Consider the following 12326-nt stretch of genomic DNA (forward strand, 5'->3'; position numbering starts at 1 on the left):
AAATACTTTTTAAAAAGTTGGACATCCTAATATGCAATAACCCCCACAATATGTCTACATGCTCCACCTCCATTATATAATTGATTGAAATGCAAAAGGAAGGAAAGTTGAAGCTAAAAATGTTTGTACACCCCCCATACACAAAACCACCACCACAACATGAGCACCCCCCATTGTTTCCTCTTGTACTGGGATTTGGTGGTCCATCCTCAATAGTAATTGTGCCCTTACCACCAAAAACTCGTGCGCCTTTCCATAAGGCAAGGTCGAGCGCGTTCTTTATAATGACCTCACTAGAGAATGTTGATTCTTCCTTCACAGCACCCCACTTGGCAGAAGAGTCGGCTTACTAGGGATCTTGAAAGATCTTGGGGGCCAGATGTACACATGCTATTGAGGGCCACACATATCATGTAGAGACTTTTCCTCCATCTAGTCTGTCTAACCCTAGTTAGTTGGCTAACACATTGGTGAGGATCAAGTGGATCGAGACCAATAAACTAATGTTTTGGGCAAGGATCAGAGGATCGAAGCTTAGAAATGAAGCAAAGTACTTGAAAACAAGGGGTCTGAAGGATAGCAATATACATGGCAGCATGAGGATACACACATCACTTGCAAGCTTCAAGTGTGAACTCTTGTCTAAGGCAAGCTGTTGCAGGAAGGCCGGGTTTGTGGGTTAAGGCAAGCTGGCACGGAGAACCAAACAGTGTGTATGCACGGGGCAACTAATGACTAATGACCGGGACTAAAGATCATGTGGATGAGCAGGTTCTCACATGAGTGCCCAAGTTATTAGTATATATAGGAGGGGTAAATCATTCTCCTTAAACCATGCTAGTATTTTCTTATTTTGGTTTTTCTTTGCTGTCTTGAGGTCATCTTCTTCGCAATGTACATGAAGAGAGGCAAGGGTAAAGGTTCAGCTGAGGGTGCATGGCATTTGGTATCAGAGCAAAGGGGTTTAAGGTGACCACAAGCTTCTCTTCAAAAGGACACATTATCTTGGTAATTATGAGAGCTTCTGCCTGCCATTCGTTCTAAATGTGGAGAGGAAGAGCTCTTCCCAAGAGTTTTTCAAAAGCCAGTTTCTGAGAGTGTTTCGGTATACGTTTTGGCATGAGCTTTTGCATGCATCCTTACATAGCAACACAGCCCCTACACAAAACAATCAGATTCATTCACTGCATGTGGCTTACATTTATTGTCATGTGCATCACAGATGCCATGGACATTCTCTGGGCTAGATCCAGAAGAGGTAAACAGATAAAGACCATGAACCAGTAGAAGATAGGTAGAACCAGAATGTAGGAGCTTCAGGTGTAGCATCTGAGGTGGACATGGAGCAGGACTTGGAGCAAAGCATGGATCAGAGGGCTGTCGGCTGCAGGATAGTGGATACTGGCTGCCAGAAGAGCTGTCGGCTGACGTCAGCAGAGGGTGGGCAGCAGGCGCATCAAGGACAAGGACCAGCAGTAGTCGGGCAGGGCTGAAAGGCTTATATGGACATGGAACTGGCCGACCAGCAGTCGGCCAGCATAAAGTGTCCAAAGACCCATATAAATAGGGCCACATGCTCAAGGTTTGATTCATTCAATCCCACTAGGGGTTTGGATCCTTAGAGGTCCCATAGGGGACAGATTTTAGGGTTAACCACCTTTTTATGAAGGCAACCCATGGCTGCAGATATGTACCCTTTTTGTACCATAGATTATACTGAATTTCCAGCACTTCTCACTCTCTCTCTCTACTCTCTCTCTACTTGCGTTTTTGCATCAGATGGTGCGTTTTTGCATCAGAAGGTTTCCAAGAGTGTTTAGGGCTGAAAGAAGACTACCCAGAGCTTCCACATGTTACATTGGTATCAGAGCATCAGGCTCAACAAAGCTAAACACTGTTTTGTGCATGAAAGAAATGCAGAGTAAAGTGAATAGAAATTTTACTTGTAAGATGTAGAGATTGATGTTGTTGTAGCTCATAGAAAAGATATGGTGTGGTGAGTGTATGATGATGCTTTCACGTGTATCTGCACGCCCATCTGTAATAGATCTAACAATACTACTCCCGAATTTGATGAAGGCAAGAGCATAAACTGGATGCTAGTTAGTGTGGGAGATCAGGCAAGCTTCTCTCGGGACACACCTTCTTGGTCACCGGCTGTTGGTACCAAGGGTGGTGTTTGTATCTCTGTTTCAGCTTTGATCTTGCCTTGCATCATTGGACATGGTGTCATTTTGCCTGCAAGAGCGCAGTGGATCCTTCTTATCCAGGGTACTACACGCATTGGTATTCTCAATCTCTATGCTCCTAACCATAGAGGTGAGAGGATTGCCTTTTGGAAATCTCTCACTACATTGATGCCTCTTGCCGACCATTGGATTATTGGTGGGGATTTTAACATGGTTGAGATGCCAACGGATAAAAGAGGTGGACATGAGGGCTTGGGAGAGGTTTATACTCTCCATTCATGGTAGAGATTGTTGGCATGAGGATGACATTTTGAGGAGTCCATCCACTCTTCTTTATTCATGGTCTAACAGGAGAAGAGATGCAGGATGTATATATGCATCGTTAGACAGATTTTATGTGGATGATTGTGTGCTTGACAGAGGTGGGCATACTTTCATTGCTACAAGCACCTCTAAATCTAATCATTGCCCAATGGTTTTATGTATTAGAGATCCGAATTGCCATGGATCACCACCCCATGTACGCATCCCTGATCATTTGTTTTCAGATGCAGAACTATCGCTTCGTATGCTTGATATTTGGAGATCTCATGACTTCGTACAGGCCTCTGAAAGCCTGGCCTCTACTCTCTATGATATTAGTGACTTTTATCACACATGTGCCCTATCTAAGAGGCAAGAGGCCTTGGACTTAGAAAGGGCTATTAGACGTTGATTGGTTGCCTTGCAGAAAGAGCACGAGAAACATCCTCATGCTCAATGGGTTGCAGATTCTTTATGTACTATTAGAGCAGAACTTCGTCACTCTCTTGAGCAGCGCGCGGAGTATCGTTTCCATGCCCACGAATCCTTTTGGACACACATGGGTGGCAGATGTAACAAACATTTCTTTGCTTCTCACGGCCCATCCCATGCCAGAGATAAGTGTCAAGCAGTTGCAGGATTCACATGGCACTCTTCACTCAGATCCTCTCATGGTTAGACAAATTGCCACCGATTTCTATTGCCAGCTTCTTAGTGCTAAGCCGCATTCTGATCTGAGACACAGGGCACAGAGGAAGGTTTGGAATGCATTGCCACATTTGATCACCGAGGAGATGTGTGCCGCTCTGGATGCCCCTTTTTCTATGCAGGAGTTCAGTCATGCTCTTCATGCCTTACCTCATGGTAAGTGTCCAGGGGAGGATGGCCTCTCCCCTATTTTTTTCACTACTTTTTGGGATGAGATTGGGGCTGAGATAACATCGGCTTTGCAGGAGATGTGGGACACAGGTTCTATGCCTTCTTCTCTCACTGAGGGGCTTATTTATCTTATTCCTAAGAGCGGGGATAAGACATTGATTGGCCAGTGGAGACCTATCACCTTACTTGGGACTGCCTATAAGATTCTTGCTAAGGCAGTGAGCTTCAGACTGCAGCCAATTTTGTAGGATGTTATTCATGATACCTAGAATGGATTCTTACACGGCAGGAGCATCTTTGATAACATTTTCTCGTTTTGGGAGGCCGTCGAATGGGCTAAAGCGAGCAATCAGCCCTTAGCCATTCTGCTCTTGGATTTTGAGAAGGCCTATGATAGAGTGGATTGGGACTTTCTTGAGGGTACTCTTAGTCATATGGGCTTCTCTCAAAGATGGATCAAGGGAGTTTCATGCATGTATCGTGATGCCCACAGTAGAGTTCTTGCTTGCGGTGATAGAGGACAGCGGTTTCAGATTTCTCGCTCAGTACGATAGGGCTGCCCATTAGCCCCTTTATTATATATCATAGTTGAAGAGGCCATGAGCATCTTTCTCCACTCCACTGCTGGTATTTCAGGAATGAGGTTGCCTCTTCGCAGTCATGAGGAGTTGGTTGACTCTGAGTTAACTGATGACACAGCCCTGTTTTTGTAGGCTTCACATATATGCTTATGTTCCTTCCGGGTAGCACTAGAGGAGTTCTGTTTGGCAGCAGGGGCACTCATTAATTGGCACAAATCTGTTGGTTTTTGGGTTAGTGATTCACCGAGAGTTGATTGGGTCGCAAAGCTTGGTTTTACTTGGATCAGCAGAGGATGTCTTGCTAGATATTGGGATGCCAAGTTGGGATTGATATTTCTCCTGCACAGCAATTTTCTCCGGTACTTATGAGTATCCGGAAGAAGCTCCTCCATTGGAGCTCCAGGAGATCAGATTTAGCCTCCAGAGCTTTGGTGGGGCTAATCAGGTTTTGCTTGCCTCAGCTTGGTTTATTGCCTCTTGTTGGTGCTTTTCTCGTGCGTGCATTGGCCAATTGCGGAGATTGATCCGAAATTTTCTCTGGTCCGGCTTGGATGGTACCTCAGACACTCGTGCTAGGGTAGCTTGGCTCACAATTATTCAGCCCAAAACAGAGGGGGGCTTGAATATTATCGATCCGGATGTTCAATGCAGGGCGTTGCTTTGCAAACTTGTGGTCAGAGGTTTCCTACCAGGCACTGAGCCTTGGAAGGATTTTTTCTTGTCTCAGATTTCCAGATGTACACCTAGGGTCGGGAGAGACTGGATGCCCAACACACGTTTTTTGTTCACAGAGACTGATATTAGGGCACCATCTTCCCCTCTTATTGCAGCCATTGTCAAAGCATGGGGAAGCATGACATATTTTTTGCGACAAAGGCTTCCTAGGTCTTTGGACGAGACTGACCGACAACTTGCGCATACACAGTTCTTGTTTGAAAGACCTTTAAGAGTCTTCCGGAGGATCGGAGAGTTGCATCCACTCAGCATCTTAGAGGCTCTCGCATTCGTATTGATCAGATTGATGCAGCTATTCCGCATGAGTGGCTTTCTGGGACCTTTCACGGAGACTATCATCCAAGTTGGCTGGGAGTTTTTTAGGATAGGCATACCTCTGCACGTCATTGCTCTGCTAGGCCAAGAGGATACAGATTTCCTCATGTATTCTATCATACCTGGTGGAAGATAGAGAAGATGTAGTATGGAGGAGATCATACCAAACACTAGGCTTAGTCCAATGAGGATATGTTGGTCGCTCGGGGAAGCACTAGTTCATTGACCCTTCTCCTCAGATAGTGACTCATGGCTCTTGGTGTTTGTGGCTATATGGTGGCAGTCCTATCAGATATCTTCAATGAGATCTAGGAGAGTGGGAGTGGATTGATGCCTTCGATCCTTTGAAAAGCCTTCCTTTTTTCAGTTTCACTGTTCGGAATGCCAGGCTTCTCCTCACTCGACAGATGTATAGGATCCCTACTCTCAGGCCTCATTGGGAGAGCTATGATATTTCTCCAGTGATACAGCACAAATATTGGCATAGACATTGGCACTCATACAAAAGGAGCCAGATCTCTCATTTCTTTTCGTTATTCTTACATGGTGGTCTCCCCACCAATCAGTGGAGATCAGTTTTCGGTGTAGCACCTTCCTGTCCTAGATGTGCTGCAGATTCTGAGTCCGTACAACATTGTCTATGGGGGTGCAACATTGCACAGCAGATTTGGGGTCCTGTAGCCCAACGTATGGGCAAATTGAGTGGCCGAGCCATGCATGTGACTTGGGGGGCAGTTGCTTGGCTCTCCCAGTTCGGTCCGCAACTTTTTGATGAGGGCAATGGTACAGATTCTGTTTTTTTCATTCATAGAGGTATTGCCCAGCATGGTCTATTGCAGGATGTTCCTCACTCTCATTATACACCCCCTGGACAGAGGATTGACACCAGTTGGGAGATTATTGCCAGTATTACAGCATGGTAGATCTGGAGAGCTAGATGCACGGAGGCTATTGAGGGTGTCCAGATTTTTGGGTCTCAGTGCATTAGTACTATATGGGGTGATATCATCCACACTCTTATGGCTACTTGGGCTCGCATTCAGGGGCCCTCTCGTTCTGCGCAAGCGAAGCGTGTGATATTTATGTGGGAATGGGACCATGGCATCTTCTTTTCCTCTAGTACCACAGGTCAGTGGTTGAAATCACCTTACATATTGGGGTGATTCTATTCTCTTCCGGCTTATAGCTGTGATTGTTGTATGTTTTTCTCATACTTAATAGAAGTCTCTTTCTGAAAAAAAAAAAAACATGAAACATGAGAGGAATCCTTGATCCATGAGATAACCATGAGTTCCATAAGTTCAATGCATCCCAAATAAAGGGAGCCAAAAACATAATCTATCCCAATGAAGGGAGCCATAAACAAAATTTCCCTTAAACCATCTCACAAACAACAACACACTATTCTCCAAACATACAAGGGTTAGCGAATATCAAAAGCACTTCATAATAAGTAGCAAAAGCACCAACTTTGCAAACTCAAAGTATACATAGCTTTTCTTTTCCAGGTTTGATTTTGTGACGTGAGGGTTATGAACCCACCATGCCAGCCAAAAGATATTTCCCTATATCGATTGCCTTTGAGCTTCATAATAAGATCCATATAGAAGAGAATACATGCAATAAAGCCAATTCCACGATTCCAAAATAGATTCAAAAAATCCATAAAATCAGATTGTCTTTTGCACATGCCTTGATGCATGATTGCTCCCATAAGTGGATAGGTCGGGTGTATTTAACTACATAATAGCTAGTGTTTATACCCCAACAGGATCGTCTTCACACAAGAGTGTGAAAAAGCCAATGCTCTGATACCAATGTAACTTCCGAAGAGCCCGGGGGTTTCGCAAAACACTTGACCATTAAGTAATTAAACACTAAAATTGGCCACAGCCTTAAGTCTATGCCACTTAATTCACAAAACTGTAAAAAAAGAGATGTGTAGAGCTGACACCGCATAGAGACCGGAATGGGTCGACCCTCCCACCCTCTCCCCCTCTTGGAATATTTTATTACCCAGGGAGAAAATATCATGTACAAGCTTTGAGGGCCTTACTCTCCCCACGGGAGATGCCAGATTATCCATATACAAATGCCATAACACAGCCCCAACATGAGGCAACCAAAAAATTCAGCCAGTATACAGGCTGTAGAAATGCTCAGCCAGCAATAAAATCCATATATCTCTGTGTGGGTACTGATTCTTCCCCGAAAGCCACGGGTCTTCAAGCTATAGAGTTGGTACAGTAGGTACACCTTTCCATTTAGTCGATACAGCAATAACATGGGCTAGTACAACAAGTACAAAATCTAAAACAGCAGGTACAACCCTCCATTCAGCCCCAGTATAACAAGTACATGAGCTGATACAAAAGATACAGCTCTCCATTCAGCCAGTACAGCCCTCCATTCAGTTGGTAAATCACTTAATGCAACTAGCATAGTGCACATAAATCAACCGATACACCTTGGTATAGCCATCAAGAGGCTATAGAAATAGAGAAACCTTCTGTTGAGGGGAGTGGAGTGTAGGAACTATCCATAAAGTGTTGTAGACAAGAATGTAAGCAACCATCATAGGAGAGGCTAGTCTGTAGCAAGAGAGCCTCTCTAAATGAAGAGAGAGGGCTCCAATTAATAGATTTGGGACTCTCATGAGTTAAAAAATGAAAAGTGGGTTTTCTAATAACACACATTGTGTCAAAGAAGTTAACCATTGGAAAATTAGGGTTCGATCCCAATCCTTACACGTGCGTGAACAGGAGGTGACCTTGCGCTGCTTTGTCCTGCCCCTCTTCTGCCCCCGCCTGCCCACTGCTGCCTCCGCCTACCCCACTACTACCCTCGCCTGTCCATCTGCAGCCCCCCGCCTGCCCCTCTGCTACCCTCGCCTGCCCCTCTACAGCCCTCGCCTGCCCCTCTACTCCCCCCACCTGCCCCTCTGCAGCCCCCCGCCTGCCCCTCTGCTGATTTCGCCTGCCTTTCTTCAACCCCCATCAGCCCTTCTTCTGCCCCCGCCTCCCCATCTGTTGCCCCCGTCTGCCCTCTGCTGCCCCGCCTACCCTTCTACAGTCCCCGCCTGCCCCTCTATTGCCCCCGCCTTCTCCACTGCCTTTGCTACCCCAGCTGCTCTCACCCTTCAAGTCCCGCATTTGCCCCCCTTCTTCTGCACCCGCCTCTTTTTCAACAACAATTTTACCTGGATTCAAGTCGGCCGCCCACTTTTCTTGATTGGCTTTATGGCTTCTTCTGCCACAACCAATCTTTCGTCACCCCCACTAGCCAGGAGAATCATCAAATTTTCACAAGACGAGTCGCCTCTCTTCAGCATGACATTGACCTTGAGGTCCAGACCACCCTAGTTTGCGAGAGTTTATGGTTCCCACCCCTCTCGTTCAACAGGCCCGTGAATGGCTTCTAGGCAACTCTCCCTTCGGAGCGGATTGTGCACTTCCAAGATACTCGTTTGCTTGGTCGAGGCTTCTTTCAGGTGGACTTTCATTCTTCAAAAGCTACTTCTCAGGTTTTGGCTGGCAACCCCTTCCCTCTTGGTCCTAGGAAGATTTTCTTCTTTCAGTACCATGTGGGATTTGATCCAGTGGTGGCGGAGGATCAACGCCTTAAACTGGTCTCACTACGGTTCCCTGCTCTTCCTCGGTCCTATTGGAAGATTTTAGCTTCCATAGGGGCATCCTTTCGCCACGTTCTAAAGGTACCAGTCCTTCCGAGCTCTCTCGCCTCAGCTTCCACGGCCATTACCACCACTCTTGATGGTGTACCCCGGGTCCTTCTGCTTGTTCCTGATCCATAGATTACTAATGATCATGTTATGCTTCAGAGACCTGACGGATCTCATTTCCGCCAGAGGATGGACATTGCAGGTAGACCTGACTAGTCGGATTTGTCGTCGACGACAGGGTCACATTGCTAGAGATTGTCCCAGATTGACGGGCCATGCTAGGAGGTGGCATGGTCCTACCCATCACAGGCCTTCTACAGTTGCCGAGACTGCAGTTGCTCCTTTGCCACAGCAGACCACACAGCGTTGGGTTGTGGTTAGGGATGGCAGGCACCCTCAGACCCCCGTACTTGCCCCTTCACCCACACCCCTTGTGGAGCACCCTAACCCCTATGCAGCTCTTGCCTCACAGGATGTTGATCCTTCTTTGGAGGATGAGGCTTTGCAAGCACATGATCTGGATCCTTCAGAGGAGGACGCTGCATTACAGTTATAGGATGATGTTGTGCATTCGCATTGTCATGGTACCTCTCCAGTTCTGAGGACTAGCCGTGGCTTTTCCCCGGAGTGGGAGAGAGAGGTAAGGTTTACATCATCAAAACCCTCCCTTACCTATGCGAGACGTACTTCCGCCTCTAAAGGGGGTCCTTCGTCCTCGACCACGAGATCTGGTCCTTCCTACTCTGAGTCCTTATGAGGATTGTCTCTTGGAACATTCAGGGCCTTGGGGGTTTTTTCCGCATCAGCAGAAACAAATTGTAGAAACCCAGCTTCATTGTGCAATCACAAGTGGACCTATGGATGTATTGCTCTTGCAAGAGCATAAACTGGATGCTAGCCAGCATGGGAGATCAGGCAAGCTTCTCTCGAGGGACACCTTTTGGTCACCAACTGTTGGTACCAAGGGTGGTGTCTGTATCTCTGTGTGTCGCTCTGGATGCCCCTTTTTCTATGTAGATGTTCAGTCATAATCTTCATGCCTTACCTCATGGTAAGTGTCCAGGGGAGGATGGCCTCTCCCCTGTTTTTTTCATTACTTTTTGGGATAAGATTGGGGCTGAGATCACATCGGCTCTGCAGGAGATGTGGGACACAGGTTCTATGCCTTCCTCTCTCACTGAGGGGCTTATTTATCTTTTTCCTAAGAGCGGGGATAAGACATTGATTGGCCAGTGGAGACCTATCACCTTACTTGGAACTGCCTATAAGATTCTTGCTAAGGCAGTGAGCATCAAATTGTAGCCAATTTTGCAGGATGTCATTCATGATACTCAAAATGGATTCTTACACGGCAGGAGCATCTTTGATAACATTTTCTCGTTTTGGGAGGCCGTGGAATGGGCTAAAGTGAGCAATCAGCCCTTAGCCATTCTGCTCGCTTGCGGTGATAGAGAAGAGCGGTTTCACATTTCTCGCTCAGTACAAGAGGGCTGCCCTTTAGCCACATTATTATATATCATAGTTGCAAAGGCCTTTTCGTATTTCAGGATTGAGGTTGCCTCTTCGTAGTGAAGAGGAATTGGTTGACTCTGAGTTAGCTGATGACACAGCCATGTTCTTGGAGACTTCACATATATGCTTATGTTCCTTCCGGGTAGCACTAGATCGGTTTTCCGTGTAGCACCTTCCTGTCCTAGGTGTGCAGCAGATTCTGAGACTGTACAATATTGTTTATGGGGATGCGAACTGCACAGCAAATTTGGGGTTATGTAGCCCAACTTATGGGCAAATTGAGCGGTCGAGCCGTGCATGTGACTTGGGGTGAAGTTGCTTGGCTCTCCCAGTCCGGTCCGCAGCTTTTTTATGAGAGAGTGGTACAGATTCTACTATTTTCATTCGTAGAGGTATTGCCCAACCTGATTATTGCAGGATGTTCCTCAGTTTGATTATACACCCCCTAGACAGAGGATTGTTGCCAGTATTACAGCATGGCAGATCTGGAGAGCTAAATGCACGGAGGCTATTGAGGGTGTCCAAATTTTTGGGTCTTAGTGCATTAGTACTATATGGGGTGATATCATCCATACTCTTATGGCTACTTGGACTCGCATTCAGGGGCCCTCTCGTTTTGCGCAGGCAAATCGCGTGATATTTATGCGGGAGTGGGACCATGGCATCTTCTTTTCCTCTAGTACCACAGGTCTTACATGGCATCATGATGCTCCTCAATGGTTGAAATCACCTTACATATTGGGATGATCCTATTCTTTTCCGGCTTATAGCTGTGATTGTTGTATGTTATTCTCATACTTAATAGAAGTCTCTTTCTGAAAAAAGAAAAATGAAAAGTGAAGGCTATAATGAAAGTGGAGACCTGAGTTGACAAGTGTAAGGCCACTTGTCTCACTTTGATCCAGTCTCTTGCCACATGTCCCAATTTAAGAGATGGTTTCCTCCATAAACTTGATCTCTAAAAATATCTCAATTCGTAGACATTCTGTCAAAGGTGCTTCAACAAGTCCCCCGTTTGCCTAGCTTACGGACGAAACGATGCAAAGGGAACTTCCATTCGAGGTTGTCCAAAAATAGAAACCCTCCTAGATTTTAGGAGTGTGATCCATTGTATTCCACAATAATCCCCCATTCACAAAGCGTGTACTTTTCAAATATTTAGACATCGTGGAGTCCACCAGACCCCTTTCATAGTGGGAAATGTCCAAGCTGGTGACATGTGACCAGTGCTAGGAATGCACAGTGCAGTGAGGGGCATGTCACAACTTCTCGGAAGTAATACAAGTAATGTCTACAATATTCTTGTCATTGTGCTATGATTACATTCAAGTCTGTTTAAGGTGTTACATTGTGTCGTGAGTGTCGAGGACTCCAGAAATTCTGTCCAAAGCAGAACCACCATTCGACACAAGCTACTCTCCTGCATTTCCTTTGTGTCCCTGTCTTGAATCTCCTCCATACACTTCATGTATCCACAAGTCAGCAAAAGGCTGGCTGCCCTTCACTGCACAAGCCTACCTTCTGTGCGCTAGCATAGATACGCTGCTTTTCCACAGCACTGTTTCCTCTCTGCCCAAGTCTCAAACGTAGGCAGGCTGCTCCCTGTTCTTCCTCTTATAGTGCCTCTTTTGCATTGATCACCCCACGTCCGGTGAAGGCTAGATAATCCACTTTTCTTCTTCCCTGCACTTCACAAGTCTCCCTCAGGTCCTTGTGCTCATCTGACTGTGTACACCCTCCAGTTTGGACTCCCCTTTTCTCTGGCTCTCTCATGAGGACACCAACTGGATTATCCGGTAAGATCTTCTTAGCCTCTACACCCTACAAATAGATAACACATGTTCCATGCCATGTGGATTGTGATTTGTGAGATACTGGTTTCATCCCACTGCCTCAGAATGGAGACAGGAGAGTGCAGCATGTCTTCAGAGCTGGGGAGCTCATATGGAGACCCAGGGAGGAGAAGATCTACTGATTATGCCACACAGAGGTTGAGACATTACATATGTCGCTGCCCAGTATACTATGAGGTCCACAAGAAGGTTTTCTGTTTGTTCCAAGAGGGATTTAGCTCTCTCTCGAGGATCATTGACTTCGTGGATTAGTGTTGCCTACGGCTCTTCCTGCTCGAGC

General features: G+C 46.2%; 1 protein-coding gene across 1 annotated transcript in view; it reads right to left on the bottom strand.

The window, feature by feature from the left end:
* Positions 1 to 12326, bottom strand: part of LOC147639792 (uncharacterized) — a 115513-nt gene that overhangs the window by 70081 nt on the left and 33106 nt on the right. The gene's annotated exons all lie outside the window — the stretch shown is intronic.

The sequence above is a fragment of the Cibotium barometz genome, chromosome 3 (genome assembly GCF_041138505.1).
Source record: "Cibotium barometz isolate CiBa-2024 chromosome 3, ASM4113850v1, whole genome shotgun sequence".
Lineage (NCBI taxonomy): Eukaryota > Viridiplantae > Streptophyta > Polypodiopsida > Cyatheales > Cibotiaceae > Cibotium > Cibotium barometz.